The 13,264-nt window shown below is 42.6% G+C and overlaps 1 protein-coding gene across 1 annotated transcript in view; it reads left to right on the forward strand.

Annotated features, from left to right (window-relative positions):
• The window catches only part of LOC126561821 (nucleolar GTP-binding protein 1), a 331,194-nt gene that overhangs the window by 53,786 nt on the left and 264,144 nt on the right, over positions 1-13,264 (forward strand). The window lies entirely within an intron of this gene.

A 13,264-nucleotide genomic window follows, 5' to 3' on the forward strand; every position in this document is an offset into this window, starting at 1 on the left:
TCTCTCCCTCTCGCACGCTTCTCTTAAGGCAGAGATTTAAAGGCCGGATGAGCCAACCCACTCACCTGCCACCAGCAGTCTGCTCTAGTCTCTCCCTTCACGATGAAACGGTTTTTTTCCTTCTTCCAGCAGAATCGCTCAAAACCGATAACCGTTTGCTGTTGACTTGAAGTGCCCTTAACGAAAATGCTGGCACGTGAAATCTTCACACGGTTCGTGATTTTCGGTACACACGACCATTCCGTGCCTTCAGCAGCAGTAAAGTGAAGTGTGTTCCGGTCTTTTCGAGAGCATCCTGCCAGCATGCTGGTTCCCTCTATATCGATGCAAATTTAAATAGAAACGATCGGACGTGATTTAAATTTAGTTTTCCTGGCGTTGCGTTGGGGCGGCCGGCTAGATCGCCCTGGACACACATTGGTAGCCTCGAGGAGACACAAACACACACACACACATAGATATAGAATATTAATTATAACATTTTATCCACCCGGCCAAGAACCCGGCCGTATCTCGTTCGTGCATAGAATCACTTCGATTTGCATTCGATCGAAGCGGGGCAGGTTTCGGGTGTACGGGACCAAGCCAGGGACACTGAGCCATCGGTTCGGTATGCAAATGGAAATTCAATCAAATGGATAACTTTTACCGATATCAAACTGGCAGCAGAGGAATGAATGCTAAACTGGCTGGGCTCGGGCGGGATGTGTGTGTGTGTGTCAGAATGGTGAAGTGTAGTTCTTTTCAAAACTGGAACCATCACCATCATCATCAACGGTCCCGGTTCTACTGAAGGGGATACCGGAATTGGATAATAACTGAAGTTGTGCCACTCGTTTATCATATAGAAAGGTACCGATATCGCTTCCTCGCTTTGTCGAGAGGTTTTGCAGAATGTCTTGTGGAAAATTCAGAGTCAAACCCAGGGACATCCGAGAGTGGTTCTGGATGGCAGTCGCAGCGGAGCTTGGGCTCGTTACAGGAATATATTTTTTAGATCAATAGGAATAACTGGCACACAATTGTGCAGGTGAGCATTTTGAATGGGAAATTGTGTATTTATCATCCTAAAGCGAACGAAGTGTATCGAGAGAGCGTCCTTTGCGAGTGTTTTGATATGGGTACACATCGTCAATTGTGTGTGTGTGTGTGTGAAAAATTATAATTGTATAATTGTATGGTATATTTGAAATTCAATTCAGGAGGCCTTGAATGGCCTCCTCGAATCAGTCATTTATTTGTACATTAGCTCATAACTTAACGTGTAATAGGGCGCGCAGAACGTGTACGATTGAGAAAGGAGGTCTGTGACAAGTCAGGTTCAAAACGATTACAGACTGCGAGTCAGCACGAGTATGACGTTCCTCTTGGTCGAGCAATGATCTAGCATAGAACGATCGAGGTGGGGCTTACAAACAATGACCGGAACTGATCACCGGCGAGTCAATCCGATTGTCGAGAAATCCTGCGACAAAAAGTCGGCGTGTGATGCCAGCCCGGCTTCACTTAGACCAGCCGAGCGCTCCTCTTCGCTGATAGTGCTGATTTCGTTTAAGTTACAGAAAATCTATGCTGAACGTAGCCTGCCCTGCGACGCTCTTGCGGACGAGTGACCCGTTGTTGGATCGCCTCCCGATGCGCGGCTGTTAAAGGCGACGCTGGTGCTGTTGGAGGAAGTCCGGCACGCCATTTCTCACTGCGTCGCGCTGTTGCTGCTCTTCGTGCTGCCAGTACTATCGCACGCTGTGCTATCCCAGTTTGGCAATGTGTGTCGCAATCGACTGAGCTGCCAGATGGGCCCTCGCCTCGTCCCAATAACTCTGGAGCTCGACCGTGATTCGAAGGGCGCAACGCGGCCCCAGGTGTCTACGTCACGCAGCATGAACGCTTCCAGGGTTTTAGGTTGCATCGGTTCTGGGCCTCCATCGCCAAGCGGCTCCTGTCGGGCTGCAGCGAAGCGGGAGCATTCGAAGATGACATAATCCGCATTCTTTGGAATGGCAATCCGGGGATGGCGTAAAGTTTCTCACAGACGTTCAGATACTCGCTTAAAAATCCGTGATGGGACGAGCAGAAAATGGCCACCATATTACAGATGTGTTAGGTACCTTAATAGTAATAGGGCGCCGCTGCTCATGGAAGCTCAACTTCGAAGGTCTCTGACACGGCTTTTGCGCTCCAGAATGCAGCCATTTAAAGCATAATTGTAGGTTAAGGGGCAGCTAATGTTACGATAGCACACTTATTGGCGCTTAGCGGGAGGCATTTCATGGAGCACCATGCCCGGAACGCATTCAAGTTTGCCTGCAGATGGAGTTGGTCAAATCGTTTGGGAACAAATCAGTGTTGAGCAACACTGAGGTAACTTGAAGCAGCAGCGAGCAGCGGATCATACACTAAATGCTCGAAGACTTTAGCAGAGGCGCAAAGCGTTGTGATTGAGTGATAGTATGTATAAGATTTATTTCGATTTTTATGTACCGGATTAAGGAACGAAGTTTTTTAGCCAGCAGGTTATGACCAAAGCCCAATGGATTTGCGGATACAAACAAGAAATTTGTCAAAATTATAGTTATAGTATGAAGGTTTCTTTTCGTACAACACAAACATTATAAAAGACAAACAACACACCTGCTATTCGCATAAACTTCTCTGTCAATGTCTTGTGTGACATGTTTATGTTACAATTATTTTAAGATAGAAAAAGCTCTGTGGTGAAAACGCTTGGAAATCATCTTTCCGCATCATTAAAGGTTTCCCAACAAACTGTGACGACCGTCTTGGATGGAATTTTTTTTTCCTGTCTCAAGCTTGTTTCCCGATGACAACACCGGTACAAGTGCTAGTTACAAAATAGGCCAACATAAACGAAACCATTGCCCTTGAAAGAAACTTGTTCTTCTTGCTAAACCTCAACAAAATGATGCGCTAGAAAGTTTGGTCTGCTGTCACGATAGGGCACAGTTTTTTTCTTCTTGTTGTTAGTCTCATTATACCAGTGCCTTGCAGTGAGCCTTCCTCTGCACTAGACATTACAAAGATGTGATGTGTCGAAATGGGGCCCCAAAAGTTTGTCGAGCAGGACGATTTTGTTAAACAAAAAAAAAAAAAAAACGATGAATACCTCTTGTAAGAAAAGTAAAAAAAATAAGCAAATATGAAAAAGGGCGCTTTGGGCGTGCGAGAGGTGGTTGTAAAGAAAGGAAGGAGGAAATATATATATAAGGTAATCAAAACATCCAGCACAGTGCCGGGTGTACAGTTTCGGCCACTGTGTACGTACGTAATGAAAGTTATTTTAATTAAAGTTATTTCTGTATGCCTACGCTCTTCACGCACTGGCAGAGTTCTCTATGTGTCTTTGTGCTGTGTTCATTTCCCGGCTGGCGTAACTTTTCCGGAGCCCATTAACCGGAAGCCCGGCATACCGGAATCTGTCTGTGGGGCAAGAACACTGTGTAGCAAAAGTGGACCGGAACTTTCGGGCGCTGTTCACTGTCAGGGGCACTGGTCAGGTTGATGTGATTGTGTGCCGCCCGGCTTCCCAGTGGTCCTGATCGAATGTGTGCGTATTGGTGGAGTATGCTTTTCCGGCTTCCGTACCGAAAATTGCATGATTCCATTAGAGATTGAAGAATCGTTTGGAGACGGGTGGCGTGTTGTCGGTGCTGTCGATTCATCGTGTCCTGGTGTGTTGATTTTTGGCGAAAGATAATCAACAAAAATGCTCTTCTGCTCTACCGAGCCGTTGCCATTCTTTAGAGAAGCCGGATGATAATGAATGCGATGTGATTGGAAACAAGCTGAAGGGATGAAATGGAATTAAAATTTTATTTCAATTAATGCGATAAATGATTTTATTTACAGTTGCTTTTGAACTAGTTTTCTTTTGTTATCATTTATTAAGCTTTCATTTCACCGACAGCATAAACCTTGTAGACGACGTATGGACGGCCTAGCCGTATTTTTGATCCAATTTTATCAATTAGGTGAAAATAAAGCGGACGTTAATTTTGGAAAAACGAAAACACATGTTAAAATAAATTTATTTTGTTCGTGCAAATGTTCAATTCGGGTTTTGAAAGTTTCAGCAAATAAGTTAAAGTTGCAATCGATGGCAAAGAATTAAAGCAAATCCTATTATCATTGTCTTTATTCATTTTATCAACAATAAACTAATAACGAAAAATATAATTTGAAATTCGAGTTTTGTAGCAAAATTGTTTCCTCCCTCCGATGAGAAAATTAGTTCAATCTCGTGGTCGTAGCTCCAGAAAATACAGTAATTTTTGTAGGAAAATTCGATTTCGAGTAACAAATTTGGTCTTGGTTAACAGGTAAGCTAGGGGGCGTCTGCATGCAACAATTTAAAAAGGTTTTCTCTTTTAAAATAAAGTTGAATTTTAATTTCGTGTTAAAAATGTATTTTAACATTTCAGTTACGAGTGTGTTTAGTAGTTTATATTAATAAAACTCTGTTTTTCTTTAAGCATCTTTAGCTAAAACTGTTTTTCACTATTAATATCGAGTTTCTTAAAATAAAGTTTATAAGTAATCGTTTCGTTTTTTGCATTAAATAAGTCGCATGCATCAATCCGTAGTTCTACGAAAAAAAACGAAACCTCAGATGTAGTGTAATTTAGTTTTTAAGTAAGTATTTCTTATCTAACCAGCTGGCGCAGACAAATAAACAAATGAAATGGAACACTCATTGGAGCATTTTCGTATAATTTAAAATATTAAAAACTGTTTTAGGCATGTTAAAATTTCCTCCACATAACAAAAAAAAGATGACGAATGAATGTAAAGATTTGAAAACTCATTCAAATGTATCGGTAGCTTAAGACGTTCTGGGTTAAAGTAAATATTTTTTTTTAATTATTTTGTCTTACCGCCTTTTACTCGTTGCCATGAAGTTATTATAGTGTAGATACGATTTATGTTATATTTATAATTATTTTGGTATGATGAGGATGTGATGAGGAAAATTGTTACAAATCCGATAAATCTCGACGTATGGGTAGCAAATATTGGACACTTATCGGACATAGAAACAAAGATATATGGTTGCCTCTAGTTCCACTACGCTTAGGGCTTCGAAAAGGCTACCACTGTGTGCAACAGCCCTAACTGGTCCAAAGGTCTGCACAAACAAATGAACCCTTTTTGTGACCCGTGTTAAGATGCAATTTGTTGTGAGTGTCAGTCGGGCTGAGAAAAAATGGTGTTTACGCTTAACTGCCAGAAGGTACAACGCATTCATCATGTTTACAGTAAGTAACGTATTTATGCCATACACACACAACGATAAAGAGAATTCGAGAGTAAAAGAATTTTTAATTTGAATTACTAATTTGCTGAAGACAATTTCTCGGGGTAGTAGAATGAAGCAAAATTAAAATTAAAGTAAAATCTGCTGAAAGGAAAACTTTTCATTCACTGCACGCCCATTAAAACACTGAGCAATCCATCAGAAATAAGTGGCGTTACGTGTATAGCCAGTCAGTCTCAGACAACAGTCGGTCCGAATCGTGCCATTCTCGACACAGATCGAGAAAAAGACCGTTCAAAGCGTGCAATCGGTATCGCTTTTGTTCTAGCTACGATTGGTAGCCCCTCCGTAGCAAGTTTATGCGTCACAAAATCATGAATCACACGTCAAAGTTAGTGGCCTACGCGGACCAGACAGAAGCGAGCGACAGAAAAATATTTTCAAAGCGCATACACACACACACACAGCACAGCCGCACTCTTTCTTCCATCATGGGGTCAGGTGGGATTTAGCATGTTCGCTTGATCTGGTGTAGACGTTTCCCCTCGCGGTTGGAGCTGTATCTGCCAATCCGTTTTCCATTTTATCTCTTTTCACTTCCCACAACCGGCTCCGGGGTACAGTACCCCGGCGCTCGATCGATGGATTCAGCTCGACACTGACCAACGATGGTTGTTCTCTCACGTCGACCATAGCAAACTTTACGACCTCGACCAGTCATGGTGGCATGAATTTGAGGATAGTCTCAGGGAAACGTTGTTTTCCCAATCCTGGTGAAATGAAAACACCCGTGCCTTACAAAAACAACACGAAAAACTCTCGAAGGTCAGCTCGGGGGGACCGGGCTGGTTACAAATTGAAAATGGCTTACTTTGTGTGAAGATTGTTTTGAGTAGAAATTTAATCAAAGCCAGGTCATGTCAAAGTTTGCGGGTTTAATGTGTGTTTCTGCTGCAGCAAAAACATCATCTCACATGGCAAGACAAAAACTGGGTTCGTTTTGCTGTTCTTGTGTGCTCCAGAACTGCAATGAAACATAAGGAAATGGTTCACAATGGAAAAGAAAACGAAAATAACATCTGCCCACAGTTGTCATCCGTTTCAATTAGCAAGCTGCAAAACTTGTGACCGAGAAAAACATATCTTACACTACTTTTTCGGATTAATTCTTGTCTGATTTTAAGACAAAAAAGTGACCACTTTCTGCCGGAGACATTTTCATTTTTAAATAGTTGCTTACTGTTCTGCGAAGATAATAAAACACCAGGTCCCAGTAGCAAGTTACTGTTTGCTACCGTTTGGATAGCATTTTGTCGCTTCTAGTGGTAGTGGTAAAAGAATAAGTTTAAGCTTAGAATCGGAACCGGTTAAATAGACGAAGAGAAACAAATAGAATGATGAACAGGGAGGAAAACTTTACACTCAAGAACCGAACTTTTACTAGCTGAAAGGCTTCACCAAAAGAATGGGAATAGCTTTCTCTTGCTACTACCAGTCACAAACTACAAGTGCAAAGGGAAACCACGAAACTAACGGCAAGATATGCCTTCTGGCTGGTCGAAATGGTTGTCTAATTTTGGGTGTGCTTCGTCCGGGAAGGCAAGGAAAGCGAACGGAAGAGACGAAGAAGCTACTAAACTAAAATAGCTCTGTTGCTGCTGGCTCGGAAGTTCTTAAGGATGCATCCTGCAAGACAGTTTCTGGGGCAAGTTTGGCGTTCGGAACACGGGGCAGTTTCCCCATGGCAGTGTGCATGTACAGCACCCAGCTCAACAGGGGAATTAAATATTCTGTTTTCCGGGCAACGGGGTTTAGTTAATCCTGTGCTGTGGATAATTTGTCGGATTTAACATCCTGTGGTTTAAGGACTGAGAAATTGATTTTATTTTAAAATGAAATACGGCGAAGGTTTTATGTACGAAGAATGTCTTTAAGGGTTTTTGGGGGAAAAAAATCACGCAATCAGAAGCACTCGAAGATGATACAATTAGCAATAGAGCAAATGGCTTATTGCTCAAGAAATAACCACAACCGCTACCGTGGTTACTCAATATCAAAGAACTTCTCCACTGGTAATTACGCTTACTCAAAGTTGTGAGAAAATCATCACCAGGCAATTCATTTCAATGTACATTTATTTTAATTTGCCCCGCTGCAAGTGAGCGAAAAAGTGCACGAAGTGCCTTTCTCTGCTCTGTCAACGAATGCCGTCCGTGAAACTCCCAGGGACGAGAGAGAGAGAGAGAGAAAAAAAGAAAATCATGGGCCATGAGTTGTAAACCTCCTGAAAGTTGTAGAAAGTGGAACTTGTTGAAAAAAATAAAGCAAATCAGCAACAAAAAAACTACAACTCCTGTAGCATTTATAAAAAAAAAACAAATGAAACGAACAAGAAATTGAACTCAACAAAAGAAGAAAGAGGAAAAAAATCAGTAAAAGTAGCAAAAATAAACTTAACTTTTTGCTAGCACAAATGCTGGTACGAAGGAAAGTTTTAATAACAGCAAAAAAAAAATAGCAAACTAAAAATGCAATAAGAACAGAGAAAGGAAAAACTTAACAAAACACCAAAGTGCTAACAACTCGTGGCGGTGGACAAAAATGGGGATTGTGTGATTGTGTGGGACAGGGAAAAAGTTTTGCAAATTTATTTTTCTCACATTCCCTCTTTACATTTGCCTTCTGTTTTTGTCAGGCAAAAGGGCACCAACAAAGGTGGCTGTTTGGTTGTGTGTGTGTGTGTTTATGTACATAAAAACAAGGAAATGATAATAAAAAAAAAATACTACCGCAAAACAACTAGCTGCACTAGGATTTTCCCCGAGGAGGTCAGATTTGTACAGAAAGCGAGTGTGTGTGTGTGTGTGTGTGTGTGTGTATGTGTGTGTGTGTGTGTGTGTGGAAAAAAGGCATAAATTTGCATCTTACTTTAGAGTCGTCTACCGGATGCTACGGAGGGAAATGGGCAAACAATGCGGATCTTGATAGGCGAGAGAAATAGTTGTCCGTATGAAATTGCCATCGTCTACTCATTCACAGTCCACAGACACGGAACTGGAAACGCTCAGACAAGTGACAGACTATTAAGATTGCACCGGAACGATACGCGTTGGTGCGAGTTGGTTGTGCAAGGCTTTCCCATGCAAGGCGTTCGATTAACAGCAATCCAGTTGGGCGGTTTGGTGTTTTTCGTGCCTTGCACGATCCTCAAATAGGCAATTAATGTCGCCGCAACACTAATAGAATTCTATGAAAAGTTTACGCTAACCGCACGACGAGTTTTAATGCGATGCGCACAACCTGCTATGCCGAAACAGGCAGACGACACGTTTCTAGGATCCGGAAAATCTCGGCCCGATGAGGTTGTGACGTAGTAGATAAGCGGTTTTTGGGAGCAAAACTAGATGCAGGCATTTGCCTGTGATGCACTTCGAAGCTGCTCCATACCCAACTTGGTGTGCACGTGCCGGGAACGGTGTGGTGGGGAAGGAAATTTTCAAAGCATAAAGGTAAAACCCGTAAGATAACGTATGCAAGCGTGCGGTGTAGATGCTCTATCGCATTGAACAAAAACATGACGGTAGTTGCAACTCACTAGTGCTATACATGTGGTAAGATATAATGGAGGGAAACTGCTGCTTAGATAAAGTTTGAATGGTGCTGCTGGTGGTTCGTGGCAGCCAGACTAGCAGCCTACCAGCAGCAGCAGCAATATGCTTAGATGAGCATCACACAGCTAGTTGGTGTTTAAATATGCATGAAAATAGGTTTGGTTGGAGCAAAACCACAGTTTACGTGATTTCAGCGTACCTGCTAATGCACTCACTATAATTAGCTGTGTATGGAACTTTGATTGAAAAGAATGTCATTAAAAGTTAGGAGAAAGCTTTTACGTGAAGCAAATTGCCACAAAAAAAAACATAAGTAGAATGATTGAAGTTATTTAATAAAAATAGAATAAATTAAAATGAATATAAATTTTCTCAATTGGCCACACGGCAAAGAGCCGAAATCATATAATTGCTTCTGCGGTACTGGGCAGCGGATGGAGGGATCGGGTTGGGGTGTTCGGCAAAAAGATGCGCGGCCTCAAGATGCATCCAACGGTAGGCCGGACGCCAGGATCGAACCACGAATGAACGAGTTATCACCGATTTTTCATGGGAATGCTCTTATTTTTCGCAATACCTGGGCAGCGGATGGAGGGATCGGGTTGGGGTGTTCGGCAAAAAGATGCGCGGCCTCAAGATGCATCCAACGGTAGGCCGGACGCCAGGATCGAACCACGAATGAACGAGTTATCACCGATTTTTCATGGGAATGCTCTTATTTTCCGCAATACCTGGGCAGCGGATGGAAGGATCGGGTTGGGGTGTTCGGCAAAAAGATGCGCGGCCTCAAGACGCATCCAACGGTAGGCCGGACGCCAGGATCGAACCGGGAATGAGCGAGTTATCGCCGATTTTTCATGGGAATGCTCTTATTTTCCGCAATACCTGGGCAGCGGATGGAGGGATCGGGTTGGGGTGTTCGGCAAAAAGATGCGCGGCCTCAAGACGCATCCAACGGTAGGCCGGACGCCAGGATCGAACCGGGAATGAGCGAGTTATCGCCGATTTTCCATGGGAATGCTGTTATTTTCCGCAATAACTGGGCAGGGGTTGGAGGGATCGTGTTGGAGTGTTTGGCAAAAAGATGCGCGGCCTCAAGATGCATCCAACGGTAGGCCGGACGCCAGGATCGAACCACGAATGAACGAGTTATCACCGATTTTTCATGGGAATGCTGTTATTTTCCGCAATAACTGGGCGGGGGTTGGAGGGATCGGGTTGAGGTGTTCGGCAAAAAGATGCGCGGCCTCAAGACGCATCCAACGGTAGACCGGACGCCAGGATCGAGCCAGGAATGAGCGAGTTATCGCCGATTTTCCATGGGAATGCTGCTGGGAAAATACCTCCTCCCCCACCATCTACCGTTATGGAAAATCCCCCTTAGTTTCCTTTAATATAGAAAACCAAGTTTTGGAGGTATTTTAAAAGATTTTTCAAGAAAGAAATTAAAATGAGCCTAAAAAACTTAAAATTGAAAGACAAACTTAAAATCAATCGGAAAAATATTTGTCGCGACGGAAAGAAATAATTTCCGGACCACTTTTAAAATTTCCATTTGCTACCTCCTCAAATTCATGCTCTCCTGTTACTCCCGGTCGAATTTTGCCGTATAAAAATTTCCGGATTTTTGCCACAAAAATCCGACCAGGAGCGACTGGTTGTAACAGGAGAACATGACTTCCAAGAGGTAGCTCGGGCCGGCCAAAAAATTCCAAAATCAGTTTTAAAAGTGGTCCAAAAATTATTTCTTTCCGTCACGACAAATATTTTTCCGATTGATTTTAATTTTGTCTTTCCGTTTTAAGTTTTTCAGGCTCATGTTTGTTTCTTTCTTGAAATATGTTTTAAAAACACCTCCGAAATTTGGTTTTCAATATTAAAGGAAACTAAGGGGGATTTTCCATAACGGGAGGAGGAGGGGGAGGGGGTATTCTGACAGCAGCATTCCTATGGAAAATCGGCGTTAGCTCGCTCATTCCTGATCCGATCCTGCCGTCCGGCATACCGCTGGATGCGTCTTGAGGCTGCGCATCTTTTTGCAGAACATCTCAACCCGATCCCTCCAACCCCCGCCCAGTTATTGCGGAAAATAAGAGCATTCCCATGGAAAATCGGCAACTGCTCGCTCATTTTTGGTCCGATCCTGGCGTCCGGCATACCGTTGGATGCGTCTTGAGGCTGCGCATCTTTTTGCCGAACACCCCAACCCGATCCCTCCACTCCCCGCCCAGTTATTGCGGAAAATAAGAGCATTCTAATGGAAAATCGGCTATCACTCGCTCATTCCTGGTTCGATCCTGGAGTCCGGCATACCGCTGGATGCGTCTTGAGGCTGCGCATCTTTTTGCCGAACACCCCAACACGATCCCTCAACCACCCGCCCAGTTATTGCGGAAAAAAGGAGAATTCCCATGGAAAATCGGTGATAACTCGCTCATTCCTGATCCGATCCTGCCGTCCGGCATACCGCTGGATGCGTCTTGAGGCTGCGCATCTTTTTGCAGAACATCTCAACCCGATCCTTCCAACCCCCGCCCAGTTATTGCGGAAAATAAGAGCATTCCCATGGAAAATCGGCAACTGCTCGCTCATTTTTGGTCCGATCCTGGCGTCCGGCATACCGTTGGATGCGTCTTGAGGCTGCGCATCTTTTTGCCGAACACCCCAACCCGATCCCTCCACTCCCCGCCCAGTTATTGCGGAAAATAAGAGCATTCTAATAGAAAATCGGCTATCACTCGCTCATTCCTGGTTCGATCCTGGAGTCCGGCCTACCGTTGGATGCGTCTTGAGGCTGCGCATCTTTTTGCCCAACACCCCAACCCGATCTCCTGACCAGTTATTACTAAAAAGATCCTCTTTTTGACTAATTACGCGACAAAGTTAATAACCAATCCATAGTATTAACGTTTTTATTCTTAACTCTATCAATACAGAAAGAATTTGAACTCTTTGTATGATATCAAGTAATGGGTCTAGTCTTAAGTCCTATTCCGGGTATAAAATTTTTGGTTTGGAAAAAAAACATCGAATTTTGATCAGTTGGTTGCTTTGCGCATTGCATACTTTGAGGTGCTCAGAAAAGCTTCGAAATTATAGATCTCGAAAGCTTTCTTTTCCTGTAAAGCAGGTTGCATATTGGCAGGCGGAAAAAAGATGCTATAAAAGCTGTTGAAATATTTCCAACTTATTTAAAAATTAATTTGAATTTGAAAATTTTTGCACGAAATCAGCTACTTCCTTGAAAGCATGCTCTCCTGTTACTAACAGTCGCTGTTGGTCTTGATTTTTGTGGCAAAACGGACCAAATTCGATACCAGGTAACAGGAGAGCAAAGCTGACGAGGATACAGCAAATTTAAAAGTGATCCGAAAATTATTTTCTTTCCATCACGACAAATATTTTTCCGTTTGTTTTTCAGTTTTAAATTGATTGTACTCATTTTTTGCAGTCATGTAAAAAAGTAACTTTACATAACAATAACTTATTCTCGTCTTTTGACAATACATCAAAAACTGTGAGAGATAGCTAGAAGTGATGCTCTACTAAGGGTCAGTGATCAAAAAACACATATTTTAAACATATTTGTTTGAGTTTAACTTTAACAATGCTTTTGGTACATGCAAATTTCCTCTACCCAACATAACGATACAAACCATAATCGAAGCCTCAATTTCCACTCCACTTATTGCCTCGGCAAGGTTAAATCCGTCACTGTGTGTAACTGATGTGTGGTGGAATGGCCAATTTGCCAAATTCAAATTGCACATCAGCTAGAGACTTGTTCAAGCAGAAGTTGCATCAAAGTTCAAACGAAGCTTCACAATACTTTATTCATTTGGTTTTAAGTTATTCCACTTGTTGATACACCTTCAACGTCAACATCATTCCAAAAGCAACGTGTCGATAAAATAAAGTGTAGTAAGTTCATTAAGATGAACCGATGGCTGATGTATATCGGTTAAAACGAAGTTAAGCTCATCGAATGTGGAAGATGGAATAATAAAATTCACTCTCGCGCGAACTGGAAAAGCAACGTTCCAAGCATCATTAGGCTGGCACGTTAAATAATGTTTGCAGCGTACAGACATCTTGACTACAGCAAAACGAAGGTAAAACACATGCGGGCCCTAGTGTCAGAGGTATCTGCTTAGGAAGAGCATTACGTAGGTTTTATTCTCTTTGAGAAGAAGCTTTTTTTTTCCTTCTCATGATGATTTCGACAGGTGCTTCCGTAATCCGTAAGCCACCGGTGTCGTGTGAACGGGCACAGCTTAAATTTATACGTACATTATGTGAAAAAAGTTCGATCAACTTTTCACTAAGCGATACAAATGGTGATGGCTTTAAGCAGGCTGCAGGATGGGTAAATAAAATTGAA

Source organism: Anopheles maculipalpis, chromosome 3RL (assembly GCF_943734695.1).
Source record: "Anopheles maculipalpis chromosome 3RL, idAnoMacuDA_375_x, whole genome shotgun sequence".
NCBI classification, from domain to species: domain Eukaryota; kingdom Metazoa; phylum Arthropoda; class Insecta; order Diptera; family Culicidae; genus Anopheles; species Anopheles maculipalpis.